Genomic DNA, 9822 nt, shown 5'->3' on the forward strand with positions numbered 1-9822 from the left:
TTGCTTTTAATTGCTACCCAGTGATCTTTGCTGGAAAGTGCTCGTGTGCAAGTTGGGCAAAGGCATGATCTAGCTCTGAAGCCTTTCTTGGTCAAATAGTCTGGCTACACTCATTATTAGAACTAATAATAATTAATACTAATAGAGCTAATGTGAACCGGGCTCCTTCATGTCCGCTGCCTCACTCACCCCACTATTGACGGGCAGGCATTCTGCCACTCTACTCCCAATGTCTAGAACTCCATCGCAGTCCCTCCGCCTCGGCCCCTCCCTTACCTCCTTCAAGACCCATCTCAAGACCCTCCTCTTCGACCGTGTTTTCGATCACCCTGCTTCACCCCTGCCCTCCACCCTCCCCGACCCCTGAAACTCTGTCTGTCCAGCATCTTGGGACATCCTCCCGACGTGAAAGGCACTATACAAACGTAACTATGTTGTTGTTGGGTGATTCATGCAAATTATTGTAAGGAACACGGAAACATAATCCAACATTGAAAGAAGTCCATGCGATCATTAGGAGGCAACATATTATTGACAGTCAGCTTGTACATTCAAAAATATAAAAGCCAATTCAAAGAGTTCCCAGCATAACAGCTGCAAATATTGCAGGAAAATCAAAAAGTGACAAATAAGGCAATGAGACAAAAGGAAAATAAAATACAACCACTCCTGTATGTTGGCACTACTTTTCAAGTGATTCTGTCTTGTTCATACTTCCACTACACTGCTCTGATTCACACAGAGAGAACTAGCCCACTTGGTCACCTCCTGCCATGCACAACTCTACTTGTTGCATACTAGGAATTCTAGGGCCTCCCCAGACAATTCCTCCCCAAGTTTTCAAGACAGCATTTACAAGGGTCTGCTGGAAAACCGTTGTTTTCTTATCCTGCCTACAACCATTCCCGGTAGTGCTAAATTCTGCACTCCACAGCTGGATAGCAGACAAATTTATGTGCTTCACACCTTGTTAAGGTCTTTGCTAAGCGTAAAATCCTCATTACTAGCCTAGCCATTGGATGTAGTGAGGGTGTTAAAATATGTTACTCCCATTTCTCACAGCAGAATGTTTGGCACAACAAAATGGCACTATATCCATAGTGCCCACAAATAGTTACTTACCGTAATGCATGGTTTTGGAATTTGATAGAACATCTTGCCGATTGTTCCTATTAGGTATTGTGGAACATTGGTCTCACAGTGAGTTTCTTTCCAGACTGTTAACAACAACAACAACACGTTTCACGTAGAATGAATGTCTCAAAGTATGGAGTACTGAGCAGGGAGAATGAGAGATATTGACTATCAGCACGGTTGAAATGTTTTTTTGTTCAACTCAGGATGGTTCCCCTGAGAAGATGCTGCTGGGTCTTCTCTTGGAACCACTGTAGTCCTTGTGGCGATGGTGCTTCTTCAATGGAGTTGGGTGGATATTTCCAGGATTTTGACCCAGTGACAATGAAGTATTTGTCCAAGTCTGGATGGTGAGTGATTTGGAGGTGGTGACACTCCTATTATCCCACTGCTCTTGTTTATCTGGATGGTGGAAATTGCGGGCATATGAGGTGCTGTCAAAGGAAAGTTGATGATTTGCTGCATTGCATTTTGTAGATACAATAACAACTTGTATTTATATAGCCCCCTCACGCAGTGTAGAATCCCAGAGTGCTTGTAGTACACACTTGGGAGATAGAGAGATAATGAAAGAGACAGTGAATCCTGGATTTCTACTGGATGGTGTCGAGCTTTTCAAATGTTTAGCTGCACCCATCAAAATGAATAAATAATATTCCTCCACAATCCTGACTCCAGCCTTGTAGATTGTGGAGAGACTTTGAAGAGTTAGGAAGTGAGGCACTATTTGCAAAGTACTTAGTCTCTGTCCCACTATTATGGGCGTGTTGTTGATGTGGCTGGCCCAGTTAAGCTTAATATTGTAAAGCGAACCAGGATCGGAAAGGAGTATGCACACATCAAACCCGTAATTCAGCAATTCAGGTTTATTTGTACAAGAGAATGTTTTACTGGCCTTAGAGTCTCTGGCACACAAAAACTCTTCCAACCTCTCGCTCACTATGTTTCCACTCAGCTCAGGCTCACAGTACTCATTCCTGCTCTCAACAAGCCAGTCTCCTCTGAACCATGTGATTAGGCTGTAGTCTGCCTTTGCCCTTCGCTCCAGCCAGCAGCACCTGCTGGGGGCTTCTTGGGGGCTTGGTCAACCCATTTATGCGAGGACAGACCCCACCTCCCCTCTCCAGTACAATGTGAAAGCCCAACTTAGCCACCTTCCACAGTGCTAGTTCAGACTCTGTTACAAGATATATGTTTATGGTAAATATTTGATGAAGATAATGTGTTGACCAATTACAAAATGGCCCAGTACTCATTAGGTGAAGGTTATCTGTATTTATCAAATGTGAGTCCTCTGTTACTTGTACTTATTGCTTGCTGCAGTTTGGAAAGGTGAGACGGGCTGGGGATGGACAGACCCACACCTGCAGTCAAAGGTATTTTTGTTAACTTAACTGTACATGCACGTTAATGGGCCAGAATCTTCTGGTATTCAAAATAATAATCCTTGCATTTGTTATAATCATGCTCTGCATTTGAAGACCTTCCTGTAACTACAGTCAATTCCTTTCCCTCCCTGGGTTGAAAATGTGTCACAGAATATACTGTGAAGTGTCATGTTTATATACTGTATTTTGCAGACGAATGTGGCAGCCATTGTGCACCCAGCAATGTCCTACAAACACCCATAAAGTGAGTGACCCATTTTATTTGGGGATTGTTGGCTAGGACATTGGGAGAAACTCCCTTCTCTTTTTGAATAGTGCCATGGGATCTTTAACATCCACCTGAACAGGCAGTCAGGACCTTAGTTTAATGTCTCATCCATTCTTCTTCCTTCAGACAGACCTAGCCAGTGCTTTGATGTAGAAACTTAATAAAAGCTTCCAATTGAGGAATGGAAGTTGGGGAGACAAATGATTACAAAGGGAATTCTCTATAACATTTCTCCACCAGAATAAAAACGTAACATTTATTCCTTGCCCAAGTTTATCTGGGGAGTTTGTTGCTTCATATCCAATTCATCCATTCAGCAGCAAAAAAATCCAACAGTCCAATTACAGTATAATAGAGGAGTATTTAACTCACTTAATAAAACTGTGAGCACATATAGCTCAGTAAAAAAAAACTCTTAAATTTGTTTCCCAATAACTGCTCTCTGAGTCCTGTAGCTCGGTGGTTAGAGCACTCGTCTCGCATGCGAGAGACCTGGGTTTGATTCCCGGAAGGGCGAAACCTTACTCCACGCACCTGATAATAATCCCTCAAGAAAGACATCCAATAATAAAATTGGTCACTTCAATTCGCGACTGTTTATCCGACACTGCTGTGCACAATTGGCTGCTGCGTTTCAACCACAAATACAGTCAATTCACTTACACTATATTCTGTGAAGCGCTTTGAGATGTCTAGAAGGCGTGAAAAGCGCTATATCAAATCAAGGATTATTATTATTCACTAAAGTAGCCATCTTTTTGCCTTGTAATAATAATAATCATTGCATTTAATATTGACATCAGGAGGATGTCTCAAAGCACTTCACAGGGTTTTATTTTACTGTGAATTGTAGTCACTGTGTATTTTGTAGATGAGCACAACCATGTGTATGAAGTTTCTACCTATTCCCTTCATTATTGAGAAGTGTTGCTGATGATGGGTCATTCGCTGCTCATGAATTGTGTAGGTTTGCAGTTGATCATGGTTTTTCTTTAGTTCACTTCTTCCTGATATGACTCTCATATTCCCAAATATAATATATATACACATATAATATTTGGAATGCTAGCCATCAAATACATTAATTTTTTATTTAGCAATCTGTTATTTACACAGAGACTATTTCCCAATTATTGACTCAGCCTTCACTCTCGCAATCAGGGCTCTGAAAGATTATATTTTAACTTACATTTTAATTATTTCTCATAAAGGAAATACAAATGTCTATCTTTTTGTCTCATTGATAGTGACTATAAATGATAAATAATTATCCTTTCATTTTAGATAACACCTTCATGTCAGGAGGATGTCTCAAAGCATTTCACGGGATTTACAGTGTAGTGACTCCTTTTTGGGCAACTGTGGCAGCTAATTTGTACACCAAAGGCACCAGGAGAAACGCCCTTTGCATAATAATAATAATAATCCTTGCATTTGATATACCGCTCTTCACGTCTTCTCGATGTCTCAAAGCGCTTCACAGAATACACTGTAAAGTGAATTGACTGTATATTTGTGGGCGAAACGTGGCAGCTAATTGCACGCAGCAGTGTCCCACAAACAGTCGTGGATTGAAAATGACCAATTTATTATTGTTTTGTTTTGGAGGGATTATTATTAGGTGTGTGGAGTAAGGAAACTTGCCCAAGGTTTCGCCCTGCCTGGAATTGAACCCAGGTGTCTCGCTTGCAAGGCGAGTGCGCTAACCACTGAGCTACAGGACTCCACCATAAATAACATAAATATGAATACATTATAATGCCACAGGTTCACTGTTCAGTGGCAGAATTGCGGGTATGTTTTGTTTATTAAATCAAAGAATAAGCTCATGTATTGAGGATCCCCTGATACCAAGATAAAGTGCGTAAGGCTAAATGCCAGTATTTTCAAAAGCTTACATATTGACACTGTAAAAATATATATAGATCCAATTAACAATATCATAATAATAATCCTTGCATTCAATTTTGTGCCTTATCATATTATCACATTGTTGAGATGACTCACAGCGATTCACAGGATTTACTGTGCCGTGCATATTCCCAAATTGAAATAAATGAAGCAGAATATTATTTTTAATATATTAATACTACAATCATGGTGTAAAGTTTATACTTAACTGTTATTCATTTTAATATGACATTTATTCAACATATCTTCAGAACCTACATGGCAAGCTCAATAAAGAGTTAAATGCCCACTGCTACTGTGGGTAAATACCATATAAATGTAATTGAGTGTCTGGTATAAATATATTTGGGTAGCATGTGATCTACAAAATATTACATTGCTAACTGAAACTGAGAACGGACTTATAGTAAAAAAAAGTTTGTGAAAGCATGGTTGCACTCCTTTGCTATAGAAAGAAAAATATACAGCTGAGAATGGGCCCGAAGCTGTTTCCTCTGAATTTACTAACCGTGAAGCTTTGGGTTGCTTCACTGACTTTCATTGATCTCCTTAGATTCATGTCTTCAATAGGATGTTGCAGATGTGACTTGATGCGGAAGAGATGCACTTTGTTGCTCTCATGAAGCACTGAATATTTCAGCCTTGAACAGTAAGGCCTTTGCAATCCTGTACTATCCAAGCACTGCAACCAAAGATCCATTCATTCCATAGCTTTGCAAGATCATAGCATGAGAGGCCCTAAAATGAATGGTTGTGTTGACACTGGAGCAACTGCTTCTTTTTATTGTGTCATAAACATTTTACAACTATAAGCTTCTAGGGAACGACAAACATGCAACAGATGCAGTTCAATAAAAACGTTGGTGAAATTATTTTAATTATTCGGACAAATAGTAAACCAACATGACCCTTTATATGTAACTTATCATCAGCACCAATTAAATGCTACATTGATAGTTTTCTGGCAAGAAAAATGTGCCAGTGAATCAGTTCAAACTGAAGACAGTGTAATTCAGCGGTGCTGTCTGGTAACCTAGTGTTTTCTGTATAACAAAGATAATATATTTGAGAGGCTAGTTTACTGTAATTGAAATAATAAGGATAGCAGTGGCACACACATGATTAGCTGGATAGTATCCTAGTGTCAATTCAAACTCAAACACATTCTTCGCCGGTCTTTCCAGTTCCACTATTCAAAAAATCCAGCTCATTCAGAACTCTGCGGCCCGCATTACTGACCTGAACCAAACTGTGCACCCCCATCTCACCAGTTCTGGCCAGGCACCACTGGCTCCCCATCACTGAATGGATTGACTTCAGGATACTCACATTGGGTTCAAATCCCTTTACTCCCTGGCACCTCCTTACCTCTCTGACCTCCTCACTCTCCAATCCACCACCTGGTGCCTCCGCTCGACTGGCACCGGCCTCCTGCTCGTCCCTCGCACCCGCTGCTCCACCATTGGAGGTTGCAGAATCAGCCACTACGCCCTGAAACTCTGGAACACTCCTTCTCAATCCCTCCGCCTTGCCCCCTCTCTTCCTTTTTTCAAGTCCTGCCTGAAAACCTTCCTTTTCATCCGTGATTATGGTTACCTCCCACCCTCCACCCCGGCTTGGGGTCAGACTCTGCCACTGTTAAGTACTCTGAAACGCTACCCTGCATGGAGGGCGCTATATAAGTGCAAGTTGGTATTGTCCCAAAAAATTCTAGATTTGTACGTCTCTATTTTTCCACTGTACATTGTTTGTAAGTGATGTATAGAAAATGCCTGGTATGTTACCAGTCTGAAAAAAAGTTGAAGGAGTTTGATGGGCATAAATTGAGCCTATCCCTTGCACAGATGATATGCAATTTTTCTCTATCCGTAAATTTATTCAGACTTATTTAATATCCAGATGGAGAGCTCCAATGTCTCCATGATACCCAAAATCATTCAAGCAAAACTTTATCTACTGAACTTAATACATCACTACCTTCTTTCCAAGGCATTACATAATCTCAGCAACTTCATAAAATTTCTGTTCCATAAAATATTTGATCATCTCCACCGATACACACTCTAATCTTCAAAACTGCTCCTAACCAAGCAATATCTCACACTTATCTGACAATCCAACTGTGTAGATTGATACTCCAATAGTGCTGAGTGCTGCAATGTTGAAAGTGCTATCTTTTGGATGAGACATGAAACAGAGGTCCTGACAGTTTTTTCAGATGGATATTAAAGGTCCCAAGGCACCATTCAGAAAGAGAGTTTCTCCCAGTGTTCTGACCAATGATCCCCCAACTAAATTGATCATTCATAGCTGTTTGTGGGACTTTGCTATATACAAATTGGATGCCTCTTGGAAGCTACCCTGTGTGAGGGGCACTATATAAATGCAAGTTGTTGTTACGAATTGGCTGCCAAATTTGCTTACATATTCTCAGAGTATGCTTATTCAGCTTGATGGTATAGATTCCATGGTACTATTGTAAAAGGGAAGGGGGTTTCTCTTGATAAAAACATTGATCATTCACTTCATGGCTTGTGGAGTCCTGTAGCTCAGTGGTTAGAGAACTTGCCTCGCAAGCAAGAGACCTAGGTTCGATTCCCAGCAGGGTGAAACCTTGGCCAAGTTTCTTTACTCCACACGCCTGATAATAATTCCTCAAGAAAAAAAAACAATAAATTGGTCACTTCAAACCACCACTGTTTGTGGGACACTGGTGTGCGCAATTGACTGCCGGGTTTCGCTCACAAATATACAGTCAATTCACTTTACAGTATATTCTGTGAAGCGCTTTGAGACGTCTAGAAGACGTGATAAGGCGCTATATCAAATGCAAGGATTATTATTATTATTATGGCTGTTTGTGAGATGTTGCTGTGCGCATATTAGCTGCCATGTTCACCTTCAATTACACAGTCAGTACATACACAATAAATCCTGTGAAGCTCTTTGAGAAGTTTGGCAACATTATGAATCCATGACTGTTTGTGGGACATTGCTGTGCGCAATTGGCTGCCATGTTTTGCCCACAAAATATCCAGTCACTTTACACTATATTCTGTGAAGCGCTTTGAGATGTTTCGAAGACATGATAAAATGATATATCAAATGCAAGGATTAGTATTTTCTGAAAAGAAATCTATTAATCTCCCGTTCTGCTTGAAGCTTGTTTAGATTGTAGTTTTATATAATAACAATCCTTGCATTTGATGTAGCACGTTATCATTTGTTGAGACCTCTCAAATGTTTCACAAGATACACCGTCAAGTGGAGTGACTGCGTGTTTTATGGGCGAAATGCGGCAGCCAATTGTGCACAGCAACAAACAGTTGTGGGTTGAGTGACCAAATTATTATTTTTAAAAAAAATTTGAACGGATTATTACCCCTGGAAAGTGATTCACCAATCAACTAATAACCAGTTAATATTATATTAAAAGTTCTGTGCTTCCAATCCAAATTAACTATCCTGCTCACATTTGCATTTTCGTTTTTCAACTTTGTCGCAAAATCTGTTGACTTTCATTATTTTAAAGACTTGAATTGTGATCTTACCCAAGTCTTGTATTCTCCAATTAAAGCAAACTCAAAAACAGTAAGTATAAAGTCTGGCTATTTTATAATATCATAAGAAATAAGACGTTGGGTTAAAGCCTAAACTGCATATTCCTTGTTGCTGAAAAATACTTTTAGCTTTTGAAGGAATCTTGGCATTTCTGTAATGAGATCAATTGTTTCATATGTTCACAGGGCTATAAAAAAATGTTCGAACAACTTTAACTCGATTTAAAATGATGTTCTTGTGTATGTAAAATGTAATTTCACATTTGAAATGCCAAGATTCCTTCAAAAGCTAAGAATTTATTTGAAGGACCGTTTCCCAGCATTTAAGACTTGAAATGCTTCGCAGTGTTAACTTTAAAAGCATTGTCTCAGGTTTTAAGATTGTTGTCTTAAAATGCAACTGTGAATATAACTAAAAGAACTGAAGAAAAACAACTTCCAAGTTGAGACTGAATTTAAGAATTTTCAAAAATTCTGCATAATCTTATCTTTTTAAATAAATAATAATAATCCTTGCATTTGATATAGCGCTTTTCACATCTTCTAGACGTCTCTAAGCACTTCACAGAATAGACCGTAAAGTGAATTGACTGTATAATTGTGGGTGAAATGCGGCAGCCAATTGTGCACAGCAGTGTCCCACAAATGGTCATGGATTGAAATGACAAATTTATTGTTGTGTTTTTTTGAGGGATTATTATCAGGCGTGTGGAGTAAGGAAACTTGCCCAAGGTTTCACCCTGCTGGGAATCAAACACAGGTCTCTCGCTTGCAAAGCGGGTGCTCTAACCACTGAGCTACAGGACTTCACAATGCTTTTAATGCTAACTCCATAAGAAATATCAGACTTCTAACATGCAGAGGTATCTAGTTTTAATAGTTTTCTAGCGCTCTGAGACACTGCCCCGTGTGAAGGGCGCTATATAAATGCTATTTATTGTTGTTGATAATATTACAAATAATTAACTGAGCTATCTCGTAACACTAAAAATCATTGCACTGAACTGTTCACCAACATGGTCTGAAGACAAGGTACAAGCGACAGATATCACAAGATATACAGAGATGACAACGGAACTCAATTGAAACCAAAAGGACGATTTGACCCTTTATCCAGATGGTAACACACAGAACTTATTTTCAATTATAAATTTTTTTTTAGTTTTAGAAATGAAATGCAATTTTTCTTTCTTGTTAGATTTTGTATTACTCATTGGCTTTGCTTCTGTACTTCTTGGTGTGTACTAACAAAACTCAAATGACAATTGAATTATTTACAATTTTTGTTCATGCGAGATATAAAATGTCATGGTAAATTGGACATAAACTGTGTGAAGATATTTTGATATAAGATTTTCTAATATTTGTCTTGGAACAAATATGGAGAACTAGATGAATGCTTTGTTTCTGTGCTATGTAAAATATAACCGTAAAAAGGGTTTATGCATCACCAACACATATCTGAACACTTCTATGTGACAATTTTGGTTTCAAACTATTTGCAATAAATTGTAGCCGTTTAATTCCCTACCTCACTGCAGCACCTTCTGGCCAGTAAACC

The 9822-nt window shown here is 39.2% G+C and overlaps 1 long non-coding RNA gene across 1 annotated transcript; it reads left to right on the forward strand.

Moving 5' to 3' along the window:
* The first annotated feature begins 1393 nt into the window (after positions 1-1393).
* On the forward strand, positions 1394-9367 carry LOC103182637. Its single transcript, XR_488337.2, has 3 exons — positions 1394-1484; positions 2458-2510; positions 9289-9367. It is a non-coding gene; the product is annotated as an uncharacterized LOC103182637 (long non-coding RNA).
* The last annotated feature ends 455 nt before the right edge of the window (positions 9368-9822 follow it).

Source organism: Callorhinchus milii, unplaced genomic scaffold, assembly GCF_018977255.1.
Source record: "Callorhinchus milii isolate IMCB2004 unplaced genomic scaffold, IMCB_Cmil_1.0 Scaffold2, whole genome shotgun sequence".
NCBI lineage: Eukaryota > Metazoa > Chordata > Chondrichthyes > Chimaeriformes > Callorhinchidae > Callorhinchus > Callorhinchus milii.